A 17699-nucleotide genomic window follows, 5' to 3' on the forward strand; every position below is an offset into this window, starting at 1 on the left:
CCCCCGGCCCTATCTAAACCCTCTCCCTACCTTTATCTTAAAAGTTACTACTGCCCCTTCGCAGTAGTAACTTACGCACGCTGGCGCGGCAGGCCCCGACACAGGCCGCTGTGTCGGGGCACTCAGCCACGCCCCCAAAACGCCCCTGAGCTGGAAACATGCCCCTGGACACCCCCCAAAAATGCCGCGGTCACTCCCGACACGCCCCCCCAGGCAAGCCCTGGGACTTACGCGTGTCCCTGGGCTTGTGCGCGCCGCCGAGCCTATGCAAAATAGGCTCAGCGCGCGCAGAGGGGTTTTTGAAAGGGTTACACGCGTACCTTATGTGCGTAACCCTTTTAAAATCCGGCCCACACTGTGGAACCCTGTTGTGATATCTATGTGGGAACTCTCTCTGGTGTACCCCACTCTGCGGACCATTGCCATGAGGAGCCACTTCCGGGTCTACCCTGCTCTGCGGACCCATGCCATGATATCTCTAGAGGGACCCTCGCCGGTGTACCCCGCTCTGTGGACCACTACCATGATCTTCCACCGAGGAACCCTACATAAGAAAATGCCATACTGGGTCAGACCAAGGGTCCATCAAGCCCAGCATCCTGTTTCCAACAGTGGCCAATCCAGGCCACAAGAACCTGGCAAGTACCCAAAAACTAAGTCTATTCCATGTAACCATTGCTAATGGCAGTGGCTATTCTCTAAGTGAACTTAATAGCAGGTAATGGACTTCTCCTCCAAGAACTTATCCAATCCTTTTTTAAACACAGCTATACTAACTGCACGAACCACATTCTCTGGCAACAAATTCCAGAGTTTAATTGTGCGTTGAGTAAAAAAAAAAGACCCTCTTGCATACCATCTCTACGGAGCCAGTGTAATTCAGTGACTGTATCTTCTCCCTGGCACCCCCACTCCTCGGGTAGTGCCGCAACTATTGCCTGACTCTAGTCATACGAGCTGAGTCTAATGTCAGCTCTGCGCTGTCATTCCATGGCCCGCCTGCTGGGGTCACCCTCTCTTCCTCCATCTACACCACTGCTGTATATCATCCCGCAGCCTAGGATCAGCCTCCCAACGGTGAGGCCCAGCGGGGCTCCTCCCCTGAGTGGTACCACCTCTCACTTCGGCCAAAGGGCCCACTTACTTACAAATCCTAACAGATTGCCAAGTCCATGGACCCGGCCCAGCTCTTGGCCCTCCAGGCCATCCCTGGCCTGGCTCAGCGAATTTCTGACCAGCAGAAGGTTTAGGAGAATTTGGCTAATGCCAGAAATATTTTAAATAACCGGCTGGACACTGCCTTGATGTCTGCCAAAATGGGCTCTACCCCACAGATGCCTCCGTTCCAGCCACCTGTGCCTCTGCCAGCACCTCTTTGTTTTTCAGGTGACCCCTTGTCCTGTAGGGGCTTCTTGAATCAGTGCAACATGCACTTTTCCTTACAACCTGCATACTTCCCTGACGTAGCTACCAAGACAACATACATACTATTCCTGCTAGAAGGACGGGCGTTGGCCTGGGCATCACCCCTTGTGGGAATGAGCAGACCCGATCCTTTAAGATATGCCAGGCTTCCTCGCCCTCTTCCGCTCCGTCTTTGATGACCCCGCTCATAAGGCTATAGCCAGTTCCACACTACTGCACCTGCATCAAGGTTCCAGATCCCTTACCGAATACATGTTTGTTATATGTAAAGCCCCTCCCTTTTGGGCATTTCAATGTTTTATGTAAACCGGAGTGATTTGTATTTCATACAAGAACCTCGGTATATAAAAATTAAAAATAAAATAAATCGAGTTCAGGACTCTTGCGTCTGAGCTGCATTGGGATTTGGGCTGCCTGCGTGCGATCTTCCTTGAAGGGCTGAGTCCACGCATCAAAGATGAGCTAGCAGCTGTGGTGGAAGATGTTAATGTAGCTGGATTTAAAAAAAGGTTTGGACAAACTCCTAGAGAAAAAGTCCATAAACTTTTATTAATGTAGATTTGGAGGAATCAATTTAGCTTTTTGGATCCTGCCAGGTATTTGTGACCTAGATTACACATTATTGGAAACAGGATACTGGGCTTGGTAGACCTTTGGTCTGACCTAATATTACAAATCTTATGTGAGGATGATTATTTCAGTTTTTGCAGTATTTAATTATTGTGGGATAGCCAAGAAATTACAGTACTTAAACATAAAGACAGTAACTTTCAAAGTGGTGTGGATGCACATGTTTATTGGCCTGCACCCAGGGATGCATCCATTTTGTAACATATGCAGTTATGCGTGCAAATGTTATAAAATAGCCTGATCACGTGCACATGTGTGCTCAATTTTAAGTGGTCATGCACCTGTGCACGCAAATGCTGCTTGTACCATGTAAGTGGGGAAATTTTAAAATGCAAGTGCACTGCCATTGCCAGTTCTCCCAGTTTATTCCCAGTTTGCCTAGTTAAGGGATATGACTTCCAAACCCTTCTAGTTTATTAGCCTTCCTTCCCCCCCATTAGTCTCGACCTTTAAAACCCTGATAAACGATCTAGATTTTTTTTTTCTCTAATTTACACATTTTTTCATAGCAGAAGTAAAGTTATCCGGCAGAGGCTCCAGCATGCCCAATACATGTAAGTATTTACATGAAAATGTCATGGTTAAATCCCGGAACACCCATGCCCCACTAAGACCACGCCTATCCCTGCCCCTTTTTGGAAATTTTTCATTTATGCACACAGCAGCAAAAAGCACATATCCGGGCAGATTTTAAAATCTGCTCAGGATATGCCGATCCAACATATTTGTGCATTCACTAATTTCGGCACGCTTCTGGCTTTTAAATTTTACCTTAAAGGAATTAAATAAAACAATGAGACCAAAATAAAATGTATGAAATGAAAAACTGGATATCATCGGGTTAACCTTATAGTTGACACTGAGACATTATAGGATCTTACATAACAGAAAATGATAAATACTAGAGATGTGCATTTGTTTTTCCCAAACCGAAAAATGAATAGGATTTTTCCGAAATTTCAGGGAAATTTGTTTTTCGGGTTAGCGCGCACTAACTTTGACCTGTTAGTGTGCATTATCAGGAGTTAGTGCGCACTAACCCGAAAATCGGGGCCCCCCCGAAAAAAAAACCCAGAACCATGGGAAAAACGAAATTTCCCATGGAGGGCCCCGAAACAAAGCTTGAAATGATCACAAAAAACTATGCACATCTCTAATAAATACTGAATAACATGGCAGACATATGTATACAGTATAGAGTATGTAGTTAGAACATTTTTTGAGAAGTATTTGAATGTGATTTCATGTATACAGTTGCCAGCAAATATTAGCAACAAAAATAGATCTCTGTAAAGGGAGGTATGGTCCAAAGAAATATAAAAAGAAGCCCTTCAGGGGAGAGCTTGAGTTAATAAATGGAAAAACCAGTTGATAAAATCCTTACATGGTAATAAAAATGAAATGTGTTTTATTGTGAAGCACAGAAAATATCTAGCCCAATGTACTGTGCATTTCACATCTGTGAATACAATTTTCTGAACCAGAAAAATCCATATTAGTGAACAGACAGAGAGCTGAGCATGTCACAGATATAAAACATAGCCACAGGATGTTCTTACAGCAGAGTACACCACATAGTTGTACTGTGTGTTATGATTTCTGCTGCTATGCAGCCTCGTGGAACCCTGACCACGACGTCTCCCCACCAGCAGAGGTCTCCTCGGAGCTCCGTTCCAGGCTGTCCACATCAGCTTCTCCCTTCTCAGCCTGTGGTGTGGCCTCCTCACCACCAGGTGTCCTCAGTATGCCTGCTCTCCAGCCTTGCCAAGTTCCTCCTCTTTGCCTGCACCACCCCCAAGCCTCGGGCCTACATCTCCCTGTCTGTGCCCTGCTTCAATGTCTTTGCATTGAGTTTGCCTTGGCTCCTTGCCCTCACCTCTTTGCAGCAGGTGTTGTGAGGGAAAAGACTGCTTTTTTTAATCCTCTATTACTACCATTTCTTTTCTCTCTCTCTCTCTTTCTTCCAAATGCTGCATCCATTTTTTCTCCCCTTCCCCAACTAAAAAGTGAACATGTTTGCTTCCCCCTCCCCTTTTCTGGCCTTGCATCTGCTTCTCTCCAAAGATTGCTCATTGGCTGCCCCCCCTCCCCATAATAAAAAAACCCAAGATAAGTTCCTTTTTTTTTTCTTTCTTTTTGGGACACCTTCTGGGGTAGCCTCCCTGTAGATTGACACTAGAGAAGGAACAGTGCAACTGCTGAAAGAAGTTTCTTTTCCCTTTTAAATAATTTTTCTTCAGGTTTTTCTTAGAGCAGGAAGAACCCCTGCCCCACTCCTTGCTTTTAGGAAAGGAGCAGTAGCTTTCCTTTATATTACAGGAAGCAGATTTTTTCTAGCAGCCCTTTTTTTTTTCCTTTTCCAGGGTGCGAGGAGGGCAGGTTTGGTAGCCTTCTACTTTGAGGTGAAGTCAGGCTGCAGGTGACAGCCCCATTTTTCTTCACACCCCCCACCCCTTTCTGAAGGAGAAGGGTATGATTTTCCTTTTATTAAACAGCTTACTCCCCACCCCCTTTTTGTTCCCCCTTAAATCAAATCCCCACTTCTTCTTCCTGTTAAATCATGGATGATAAGTGGGATATCTCAGGCATTGAAGGAAAGAGGAAAATGTGAGAAAGGTTCTTGCACAGGAAAAAAGAACAGCTCCCAGGAAAGCCTTCCGAAAAGGAAACATGTCCCTCTCGGATGATCCCCCTGTCATTACAGGGGAACTCCCAGGAGGTCAGCAAACAAAGAGAAGCGTAAGGCTTGTAGGGGCATTAGAGACACCCTTCCCTGAAAACACAGGGTAACCCCCCCCCCCCCCCTTCCACAGAATTAGGGAAGGATAACAGGAGACAGGAAAGACTCCTGGTGAATGCAGCCATTGAGCTGCAGTCTGCCAAGGGACAATCACTACCCATATCACATGTGGGCTCGCTCCTAGTTACAGAGGAACCCCCTGGGGAAGCAGTAATATGGGTGCTAATTGAAACCCAGGTTAGAGAGGATTAACAGTCTGCCCTCTCCCTGCTTTCTGGGACAGGACTCACTACTTGGTGAAGCGGTAAAAGAACAAGGGATCACCACGAGAATCGTAAAGACCCCCCGGAAATGATAATGGACCCCCACCCACATTACCTGTCCCCTTTAATTTTCCTGGAGCCCCCATGGCTCCTGATAATGTTTTTTTTTTACCTTCAGAGCAGTCCCTGGGGTCATGGACACCTCAGGTATTAACTCCAGGAAGAGGGAAAAGTCTCAGACAGCTCCATTGTTCATCAATGGTGAACCATCAGAAACAGATGGAGCTCTGACTAAAGAGCAAAAATTCCACCTGGGAAGGAGGAGCAAGAAGAAGAGGGCCAGAAGGCAACCCAGGAAAAACAGTATAACAACCTGATCAACAAAAGTCAGGGGTTGGCCGAAGCTAGACAACTCTTTTGCCCAGCAGAAGAAAACCCACTGGGCAGTGGAAGCATAGGCTGGCAGCACATGGTGGCATGCCGGATATTGCCAGATTTTCATATTTTCTAATATACCTCCGCCGTGACATGTCTGGTGGGATCAAAAGTAGTGATAGTAGCTACAAAGGCAAATAGAGAAGCTGTAATACTTCTTGATGTAATGGCTTCAGTCAAAACCTTACATAAAAAAGGACATAAAAATGGGAGGTATGCTATAAAGGATGAAACCCCTAGAAGAGCCAGGGACAAGCATGGTACTAACAAATGTACCAACTTACCTGCCGGATGACATCTTAATGTCACACCTGAGTGCCCCAAGGAAGATCGTCTCAGAGATCTCTATGATTCCCCTGGGGCACAGAGAAGCAGAATTATGACACTTAAAGTCCTACAAATGCCAAGTTAGCATCCAATTGTCTGAGGGACAGTAGGGGATGAGGAGGTGGTTTCAGGTTTTTCACCAAAATCACCCTACAGGGTATATACTATGCTGTTGGTGAGCACCATCATTTGGTATGCCATAGGCTAGGGCATACCAAATGATGGTGCTCTAGAACTGGTGCACCTGCTTCACTGCCACCCTGCCTCTGGATCTTCCAGGCTCCAGAGGGCAGTAATATATCCAAGAGTAGTACTGCTGGGTTGCCTAAACCTAAGAGAGACCTGGACGAACTTGGGTCCCTAAAAGAAGCTCCAAAGTCCACAGAGACTAGTAGTGAGGCACACTTCAGAGTCATCTTAAAGGTTAAATCTTGGAACAACAAGCATCAACAAAGGGATATGAAAAATAAAGAGGTTGGGGGAAAACCTCAAAAAGTGACCGCCCAGGCCAGGAAGACCAAAACAACTCCTAGGAGTGGAGGGCCCAAAAAAACTGAAGTAAACCCTCCTCCCACCCCCCACCCCCCTGCCCCACTGCTCTCTATCCCTAGGTTTATAGGTTACACAATGCAGGCAAGGGTGACTGGGAAAAAAAAGAAATCATTTAACAACCTTGGTTTCAGGAAGAAGGCTAAAAGATGCAAGGTCATCATGGCCCTCAGGAACCGCAGAGCTAGCACCAATGCCCTCTTTAATAAATGTCGTAGCAGGTGGGTCCCCCTCCTCCTCCTCATCCAATAAAACTCTACTCGATGCAAGTGGAGCTGGATTAAAAAGAGGGAAGAGGGGAAACAAGATCCCTGAACAACTCCTGAGCTGAGCAGTAGATGCGGCATTACCACCACGCTCTTCAAAACCAAATGCTCTCCCCACTACTGCAAAACACAGGAAATGAGAGAAAAGAAAGCATTCTGAATCAGGATCTAGATTTCCTACTTGCCTGCTGGTAAGCAGAAGGCTTTTGTGGAAGGGCACATGGAGAACCAGGTAAAGAACGTCCCCTAGGAGCTCCTGATTTATGTTCACTAGTCTGGCATTAGAACCACCATCACCACCACCAGACCTTCTTGAATAACACAGATAAGCCTAGACTAGATTAGCATCTAAGCCTGCATGATACCCAGGATTTCAGGGAAAGTATCTTTTGAATGGGTGCTTTGATTTCAGTTGTGCAGGTATGCTAGTGAAAGGGGTATTATAAGTTGGAACCATGATGGATAAACTTGTTTTGAATGAGGTTTTTTGAAATAATGGATTTTCTATCCCCATGAAATTGATTTCTTTCTTCCAGGTCTATTTAATGTGAATATATCTGTGCAATCCTAGGAAGGAGAAGTTATATTATATATGAAATGAGGATTAATTAACTTGGGAGAATGAAAGCAAATTACCAAACAGCCATTCAGATAATTTTTTAATAATAGAAAGCCAGTCATGAAAATTTTGACAATCATGTAACCTAGTTTGGGGGTTGGAAATATACAACATATAATGCTGTGTTATCAATAAAATCATTTGAGATGGGTTTAGCTAGTATCTTGCCTGTCACTCTTCCTCACCATAAGGTGCCTTATTATTTAATGGCAAAGATTTATACATTTTCAGTTATCCATCTAAGGCCTAGATTCATCAAAATGCTATAAACTTTGCATTAATGATACCTGTGATGAGAGAGAGAGAGAACCCCCTTTATAATGCTCTCATATAAGTCAATTTATATCACAATATGAGGGTCAGTAACTCGAGGTGAGGTTTTGGTGGTGGTCTACGGTATGAGGGCCACTTTTACATGCACAGTGAGACATACGACCATCATAGTACACATCAGTGAAGATTTGACATGATTTTGAATGAGGAAAGGCACACAAAGATGAGATTTCTACAATGTTCTCTCACCCTGAGGTACTATCAAGCTAGGGTGAGGGAACATTGTAGACATCTCATCTTTGTGTGCCTTTCCTCACTCAAAATCATGTAAAATCTTCATTGATGTGTACTGTACTGTTCATACATCTCACTGTGCATGTAAAACTGGCCCCAAAACTTCACCTCAAGTTACTAGTTTGCCCTCCTATAGTGGTATAAATAGTTGACTACTATGTGTGCCGTTCCAGAGGCTCTCTCTCTCTCTCTCTCCGAAACAGAATTCACAATAAATATTGTGAATTCTGTTTTGGGCATATTGCACAGCTTAATGCTAGGAAAAAAGGTGTAGTTATTTCCGGTGTTAAAAACGTGTGATAATGTGCACTACACTATCGCATGCAGTGTTAATGCCCCTCATTTTCATAAACTCCTCACCTTTGACTAAAATTTAAAAATGTGCATTTGCATCTCATGATGCGATAAATAAGACATGCATTATGGCATTATCATGGGCATTAGGCCCTAACATCCACGATAACGCCATAACAGATGTCTGGTCATCATGTAGACCTATTTAAAAGTTAGCTGGAATGACTTATCTGACTAACTTTAGGATAGCTGGGTATATTCAGCAGTGCACCTGAGCCACTGAATAGACATGCTAAATTAGCTGTATAGTTTTATCTGGCTAACTAGCCAAGCCACCTAGTCGCTATATATGAACCCCATTTTTGCTAATACTTTTGCTCCAAATTGAAAGAATAAAACACTGATATGCATTATGGAAAATAAAATGCCACTGCTGATGACAGTTCTTTAAATTCAGCATGTAAATATATTTAGTAAATGAAACAGAAAAAGCAGACAGCAATAAAGAAACAGTGTGAGAAAGACAGAAATTTAGAGAGAGAAATGAGATACCATTAGTGAACTGTCATTGATATATGCTTATAGATTGTATCTATGTCTCTATTATATTGTCAAAATTTAAAGTTCTTATTTGGACTCCCTTAGAAATATCATTGGGTTGATTATTTTGTTATCATTAAGCTATTGACACATTCCAATGCTCTGCCATGGTTTATCAGGAACTGGATATTTTAAAGGTAATTAAATGTCATTCCTCAGCCCCCAGCGTATGTTTGCAAACATTTTAATTTGTGCATGCTTTCTCACTCTTGCTTTTTCTCTCTCCTTAGATAATCAGCATAAGAAAAGACCATTTTCCCAAACCATCATTGCCAGCTTTGAAATCTAAGTCATCGCTTCTGACCTCACAACTTCCTGTTAGCAATGGCTGGAATTTAATATGAACACACTCCAGCACGCACATATTTGTCAGGCAAAACTTCTATATGCATGGTTTTCGTTAAGGATTCAATAATATACAGTCTCCATTATACTGTCTTACTACAGCCCAAAGCAGTAATCACTGCAGAAAAAGTTTGATCTGAACTACAGCATAGAAGAGAATTTAAAATATTTATGATGACAGTACCGTTAATCAAATATTTGTAATAAAAAAAATATCAATGCTAAATGCAAAATAACTGTTCAGATAATTTGAAGATAATACTTTTAAAAAGCTTACCTTTTTGTATTTAGAAGAGAAAAGCCAAGTCAATATCCAATGTGGATATATATTTTACCAGCAGTGAGAGATAAGGGAAGGAAAGGAAAGGTGTTGTAATAACATATTGATGCCAGAGAAGCACAATGTGATAGCACATCCAGAACATTTCTCACACTCGCAGCTCGACAGATTTTCTCAACATGGTTTCATTATTTTTCTTTGCAGGCAATTCCTACTACAGCAAAAAAGTTTTTATAAAATTATACATATATATATATATATATATATACACACACACATTAGTGAAACCACAAGTTTATTAAATATTCTTACCCTCTGGGCTTGCTCGGCTCCTTTTCGCTTCTTTCTGTTAGACATGTGTAAACAACTGAATTTCTTACATCCTTTTCTCATCTGTGTAGCTCTGGGGTCTTGGCCAACGGGATAATTTCCAGCATAAGGCCATTCCATACTAACACAGAAAAGCTTTTCCATTGGTTGTCATACTTTATCAAAAAAAAAAACAAAACTATGCTACAGCTTCTTTCCTTTCTACATGCAGTTGTCAAAATCCAAATAAATCTTGGGGTTCTTTTTCAAGAAAACCATCATTAATTGTTCCCTAGCTTTATTTAGTAATGCCCAATTTATGAATTAAGATTTTATAACGGAAAATCATTAACTAGACATCACGTACTAGTCTCTAAAGTCACTGTCTGAAATAGGAATTATTATGAAATAGTTTGGGTATACTTCTTAGCAATGGGAATGCATCTCTCAAAAGCACAAAATACTAAGGGGCGGATTTTAAATGCCCTGCGTGCGTAAATCCGGCCGGATTTACGCGCGCAGGGCCCTCGCGCGCTGGCACGCCTATTTTGCATAGGCCGCCGGCGCGTGCAGAGCCCCGGGACGTGCGTAAGTCCCGGGGCTTTCTAAAAGGGGCAGGGAGGGGGCGTGTCAGGGGCGTTCCCGAAACGACGCGGCCTCGGAGGGAACAGGCAGTGCGCGCTGGGCTCGGCACGCGCAGGTTGCACAAATGTGCACCCCCTTGCGCGTGCCTACCCCGGATTTTATAAGATACGCGTGGCTACGCGCGTATCTTATAAAATCCAGCATACTTTTGTTCGCGCCTGGTGCGCGAACAAAAGTACGTTATCGTGCAATTTTTTAAAATCTACCCCTAAGTGTACAAACCTAGAAATCTAGAAATATTTGGTATTTTAGTTCTTTTGATGAGAAAAAAAAGACATTTGAGCTAGCTCAAGGATATTCAGCTCTATTCCACAGAGATTTACTTTGGTTATTATCTCCAAATATGGGGGCTTATTTTTTTGCACACATCATACAGGAAGGAACCTCACTTTTAAAGCAGAACATGGGTAAGGCTTATCCTTATCCCACCCACAAGCATGGCAAAATAGAACACAATACACCATGTTTGAATTGGATAAATTGGCCACAATTGTATTGAATGACCTGATAGGACAATCTAATTGGATGCTTGAGGTTCTTAACTATTAACTACAGCCCCCCACTCTTTCCTCTCTGCTGAGGGGGGGTGCCATCAGGCATCACTATTCCGCTAGCCTTTTGGAACCATAAAAAGGCCTGCTGCGAATAGCAAGACCTCACTGTAATGACTATTAGGGGTCAAAATTGTCCCTACACCCAACTGTGAGATATCGAGCCCCATTGGCATGGCACAGGCCACCATTGATAGGGGACCAGGCCCAGATTCCTAAGCCAGTCCACCATCACACCATGACAAGCAATTTTAACCAACCATAGTCCAACAATTCAATCCCCTCAGGTTCCTCCCCCTCCATTTCCTAAACTAGTAGCTTGAGCACCCTGCCACAAGAGTAATACAAAAAACAATGTACCTCCTAAAGATTGTCAAATTGAAGGCAAGCCATAATGTGCAAGATTCAGTCATGTTTCAAAAGTACAATGCTTAATTGATAATTATTCAAAGTATAAATTTAATTTGAACAAATTTGACAATGGGAAAAATGAAAAGAAAGAGAAGGGGTGGGAAAACAGACAAGATGAGACAAAGAGCAGCAGTGAAAGGGAAGTATGGAATGTCACTTCTCTATTTTAAACCACAGACTCCTTCCCCATCCCACTCCCCATCCCCAAGTTCAACATCAGTGATTGCTGCCAGCCAGTCCTTTGGGGTACAGGGTTACTTTCAGTTGCAAAGGAATATGGGAGCCACATTGGTTGCTCGGAAACCAGGAAGTGATCCTTGCATGCAATCCAGCCGCACATGGCCAGAACAGAAGAGGCAACACAAAGAAAAGAGGAGGGGATTTAACACAAATTCTCCTCCGCCATCAGCTACCCCATACTGCAGCTGAAAGCCCAAGATTACAGGAACAAGTGGTCCCATCTCCCTGCAGGTCTGATGAGTAGGGAGGCTCTTGGGGGTGGGAGGGAATGATGCCCACCCAGTTACAACCAGTCCTTCTGCATGGGTCCACAAGGTAGTGCCAGTTCTTTTATATGTTGGGCAGGAATGCAGGCTCTCAAATTTACTATTAGTGCTCTCTTCATACTAGCTGCATTGTTTTTAGGGAGTACACAAGTTGTAATATACACAGGCAGCATACTGTGGTGTGCCTTGAAGTTTCTTTTGTTCCGACCGATGGTACCTCAGACAATTTGCACAATTTCTTTTATTTTATGCCATGTTTTTCTGGTCTATGATTGCATCTATTGGTGTTTGATGATCTTCTGTCTCTCCGCATATAGTATAAGAAAGTCACTTGGTATCAAGACTTCTGTTTGCAATGCCAAGCTTGGGTTTTTCTGCTTTATTGCTATGTCTAGTTTTCTGACACCAAGGGTCTTTTTTATTTAATGGTATGGGAAATTCCCATATGACCACAACTTCTTCATTCTCTGCAAGAGTTACCACTGGCTCCAGATTTTCCAGGTTGATCCAGTCTTGGTTTTACCCCATTACATGCTGAGACTTATTCTGATTTCCCTATTGCAGTCCCTAAGAAAAGCAAGACTATAAGACCTGCATGCAGGGAGTAAAACCAGGACTAGATCAACCTGTCCTGAAAATATGGATCCAGTTGGCAGCCCTATTCTCTGCAGTTCTGCCATGATCATAATGCAAGTGCTTCTCTGGTAATTCGTTACGATTTTTCAGAAGATTGAAAAGGCCACTGTCAGTTCACCAAATGGACAATGTATTGGAGTTATGGGAATATTCATAGTTTACATTTGAAACAATAAGGATATCTAAAAAGGCAATTCCTTACTTCATATATTCATACAACAACAACAAAAAAGCCTGCTTTCTCAGGAAGAGGTATGTGCATTACAGTGTGTTATCTGACAATAAAATCTGAAGGTTTGGATCATTTTAGAAGTGTCTTACAAGTATCTGTTTGATTAATTTGAGAAAATCTCAGGCTATCTACTCTCCCTTCCTTGGCTCTACACATCCATTCTCTTATCACATCCTGCTTATTCTACTGCAACCTGCTCCTTCCATGTCTCCCACTGAACTATCTTTCTCTACTACAATCTATTCAAAATACAGCTGCATGACTTATCTTCCTTCAAATTTATCATCTTTATCCTCTTCTCAAGTCACTACATTGATTCCCCATCCATTTCCACTTACAGTCCAAGCTTCTTCTACTTCCCAACAAATGCATTTACTCTGTAGCTGCTTACTACCAATCTTCTCTTATCTTTCCCTACACACTTGCTTCTGAAAACTATTCATCAGGCAAATCATTCTTAGCTGTGATCTTCTCCTGTATCAGCAACACCCAACTCCATGCTGATCACTGTGTTACGCCATATGCCTGGAATAGACTTACAGAGTCAGTGCAATACTCCCTCTCTGGGGATATTCAGATTTAGTTTAATAACTTGCCTTTTGAGTCTGCTTTTTAAATCTTAACCACTTTGTTGCGGTCTCCGCCGCTTCCTCCTTGCCCGGGCCCTGCAGGACTTACCTCCGCGGCGTGAAGCGCCGCGTTCCGAGGTGCAGCGGCTCTGGCGGCACTGCTCGGGGTTCGTGGCGGCCATCTTGGCTGGCCTGCCTCCTTTGGGGGCTCGCGCACGCACGAGGACGCTCGAAATGGGCGCGCAGGCCCGGAAGGCAAGCCCCGCCTCCGTCGATGACATCACGCCCCGGGGCTCTTTTAACCGGCGTCCGGATCTCAGCACCTTGCCTTGCAACGAGGGTCGCTACTGTTAGTAGTTCTTAGTTGCGCTTCTGCTGTTCTGCATTCCGGTTAACCTCAGCTTGTTCCTGACTCTGCTTCTGACTGCAGCCCGCCATTGACTTCCGCTTGTGCCCGACTCCGCTCCTGCTTGCCGCCAGCCTCCGACCTTTGCCTGCACCTGAGACTGCTTCTACTGGCTGCCAGCCTGACTTGGGTTCGTCTCCATTCTACTCACTGCCCGGTCTGGCTCCATTGCACGCTACTGACTCCAGTCCTGCCTTCTGCTGGTCACAGTCTACGATACGCTACAGACTCTGTTCCTGTTACCTGTCTGCTCCACTCCGCGGCATACTACAGACCCCGGGCCTGCTCTCTACTGCTTGTTCAGCAGGCTACAGACTTTATCTGACTGCCCCACTCTCGCCGGGCCTTCCTACTCCCTGCTGCTGGACTCTGTGGGTTACCCTTGCCCAGGCCTTCTCTATAGAGACTGTTACTGTGCTCCTAAGTCCCAAGGTTCTAGGACCCTACGGGCTCCTCCTGGGGGGTTCCTGGTTCCCGGGTGAAGACCTTTGCCTGTGGCTCCGCCTCCCGACCTACTCTACCCAGGGTAGTTCGGCTCAAGGGTTCACACCTGGACTGCAGCTTCCCAGACTGCAACACACTTCTCTATAATAAATACATTTCCTGTAAACTCTTGTTTATCATGTATGCTTGTCTTGTCTAAACTGTGAAGGTAATTTTCAAAGGAGTGCACAGGCACGCATGTGTGCACGTTCATCAGCCCATGCCCAGAAATATGGCAATTTTATTACATATGTACATATGTTATAAAAATAGACTGACCGCACGCATATCTGCACTCAATTTTAAGTGGGAATGCACCCGTGCATGCAAATCCCACTTTTACTGTAGAAGTGGGGGGGATTTTAAAAGGGGCGTGTGCTGACACCATTGCCACTAAAACCAATTTGCTCCCAGTTCATCCAGTCTTGCAAACCCCCCTCAGTTAGACCTGACCTTTAAAACTCCGCTGATCTGCCTAGATTTTTTTTTTTTTGTTTTATCACTTACACGTCATCCAAGGCAGAAGCAAAGTTTGTGGTAGGGGACCCCGGTGTACACTGGATCACATAAGTATTTGAGCGCAAATTTCTGATTCAAATATTGAAACACTTATGTACCAAGAACATAAGAAAATGCCATACTGGGTCAGACCAAGGGTCCATCAAGCCCAGCATCCTGTTTCCAACAGTGGCCAATCCAGGCCATAAGAACCTGGCAAGTACCCAAAAACTAAGTCTATTCCATGTTACCGTTGCTAGTAATAGCAGTGGCTATTTTCTAAGTCAACCTAATTAATAGCAGGTAATGGACTTCTCCTCCAAGAACTTATCCAATCCTTTTTTTAAACACAGCTATACTAACTGCACTAACCACATCCTCTGGCAACAAATTCCAGAGTTTGTGCATTGAGTGAAAAATAACTTTCTCCAATTAGTTTTAAATGTGCCACATGCTAACTTCATGGAGTGCCCCCTAGTCTTTCTATTATCCGAAAGAGTAAATAACCGATTCACATCTACCCATTCTAGACCTCTCATGATTTTAAACACCTATATCATATCCCCCCCTCAGCCGTCTCTTCTCCAAGCTGAAAATTCCTAACCTCTTTAGTCTTTCCTCATAGGGGAGCTGTTCCATTCCCCTTATCATTTTGGTAGCCCTTCTCTGTACCTTCTCCATTGCAATTATATCTTTTTTGAGATGCAGCGACCAGAATTCTATTTGCTTTTTTGACTGCCGCGATTTCAATGTGTTATCCACTATGACGCCTAGATCTCTTTCTTGGGTTGTAGCACCTAATATGGAACCTAACATTGTGTAACTATAGCATGGGTTATTTTTCCCTATGTGCATCACCTTGCACTTATCCACATTAAATTTCATCTGCCATGCCCAATTTTCCAGTCTCACAAGGTCTTCCTGCAATTTATCACAAACTGCTTGTGATTTAACTACTCTGAACAATTTCGTATCATCTGCAAATTTGATTATCTCACTCGTCATATTTCTTTCCAGATCATTTATAAATATATTGAAAAGTAAGGGTCCCAATACAGATCCCTGAGGCACTCCACTGCCCACTCCCTTCCACTGAGAAAATTTTAGCCAGTTTGCAATCCACGAAAGGACATCGCCACCTATCCCATGACTTTTTACTTTTCCTAGAAGCCTACTGGTTCACCTTTATCCACATGTTTATTAACTCCTTCAAAAAAGTGAAGCAGATTTGTGAGGCAAGACTTGCCTTGGGTTAAGCCATGCTGACTTTGTTCCATTAAACCATGTCTTTCTATATGTTCTGTGATTTTGATGTTTAGAACACTTTCCACTATTTTTCCTGGCACTGAAGTCAGGCTAACCGGTCTGTAGTTTCCCAGATCAACCCTGGAGCCCTTTTTAAATATTGGGGTTACATTAGCTATTCTCCAGTCTTCAGGTACAATGAAAGATTTTAATGATAGGTTACAAATTTTTACTAATAGGTCTGAAATTTCATTTTTTAGTTCCTTCAGGTACAATGGAAGATTTTAATGATAGGTTACAAATTTTTACTAATAGGTCTGAAATTTCATTTTTTAGTTCCTTCAGAACTGCCCATGCTATGTCCAGACCATGACCAAGTGCGACTCCATTTTGAGAAGTTTTGAGATCTGCACACAGAAGCATTAATGTGCATATGTGGGCGGATTTTAAAATTCCCTCGGTGCACACGAGCCCAACATATTCACTCATCCCCTAATTAATGTGCCCGTGTCGGCTTTTAAAATTCACCTTTGTAAGCTCTTTCTTAGCAGGGATTGTCTTTTATGTCATCTTCACAGCACTGTATATGTATAGTAGAACTTTAGAAATATGGTGTACAATACTTATTTTTTGGGATTGTCTCCCTTTCAATTTCTTTCTTATTCATTCCCCCCCCCCCCCCCCATTACACATTTGCTGCAGGCTAGCTCAAGATGTTAGCAGCAATACACAGAAGAAATAGTCATAGGGACAATGATATGTGCTGTCTCATTGTCTCCATGCTCTTCTTTCCTATGAACCATGCCCTGACTTTTCTTCACAGACCTGGCATAAGTAGACTACTACTTTTACTATTAATACTACTCATCATATTTGAGATGCTACATACTTTTCATTAAAAAGGAGATGAATGTCTAAATGCTTGCATGGAATAAAATTTTCTGAACATGATTGAAGTAGTAGCTGTTGGAAATGGAAAGAAGGGGCGTGGAAAATAGTGAGGCAGATGAACATATTGAGGAAATAATGACACGGAGAGGATGAAAGAGCTGAAGGCAATTAAAAACAAGATGTACTTCTGTCTTCCTTGACCAGGGGCAATTCTAAAATTAAGCAGAATGAGCCATCTGCCTCAGGAGGCAAAATTTTGAGGGCAGCAGTAAGTGTCCCTCCCAAAAAACTGCAGCAGCTAACTCATTATGCCTTTTAAGTTCTAATGCCAGCAGTATTCCCACACCCCACAGACACAAAGACCTGTGACATTACAGGATGACATGCTGATGGGCTTCCTACTCCCCTCCAGCAATATGAAGACCCCACAGCAGCCCGGAAAAATGATGTGATGGTGGGGTTTCCACTCCCCACCAGCAATAACAAGACCCTGCAGTGGCAGGTGCCATGGGATAATGTATTCATGGGGTTCCCACTCCCAGCCAGCAATAAGAAGACTCTGGGGGGTGGGATGACTGGGAAGAAAAAGGAAGTGAATGAGTGAGGAGGAAGGGGTGATGTAGGAAATGAAGGAAAGTGAATGAGTAAGAAGAGAAGTAGAGTGAATGAGAGAGAAGTGGGTGAGACAGAAGGAGAGGGGAGTGAAAGACTGACAAGGAAGAGATAGAGTGAGAAGGGGAATGAATGAGAAGCATCAAAGCCGATGGAAGAAATAGATGACCACTCTTACACCCGTCAGTCGCAGATGGCTGCGACCACTAAGGCTCACCTCTTTCTTTGCTTCTCTGACACCACTGGGGAAAGTGGCGGCCTCTGTCAGCTACCTCCGACCTGTCTGGTATTCCCGGCGTGGGTGCTGCCGACCGCCATCTTGCCTTCGGGATCACTTATGTGTGTGCGCACATGGGCCAGTCTTA

The 17699-nt window shown here is 43.6% G+C and overlaps 1 protein-coding gene across 2 annotated transcripts in view; it reads right to left on the bottom strand.

The window, feature by feature from the left end:
• The window catches only part of CCDC102B (coiled-coil domain containing 102B), an 810362-nt gene extending 800608 nt beyond the window's left edge, over positions 1 to 9754 (bottom strand). For both annotated transcript variants that reach the window (XM_029590911.1, XM_029590910.1), the window contains exon 1: positions 9653 to 9754. The gene's annotated coding sequence lies outside the window, so the exon portion shown is untranslated. The remainder of the gene's footprint in view (positions 1 to 9652) is intronic.
• Positions 9755 to 17699: the final 7945 nt, after the last annotated feature.

This window comes from Rhinatrema bivittatum, chromosome 2, assembly GCF_901001135.1.
Source record: "Rhinatrema bivittatum chromosome 2, aRhiBiv1.1, whole genome shotgun sequence".
Taxonomy (NCBI): domain Eukaryota; kingdom Metazoa; phylum Chordata; class Amphibia; order Gymnophiona; family Rhinatrematidae; genus Rhinatrema; species Rhinatrema bivittatum.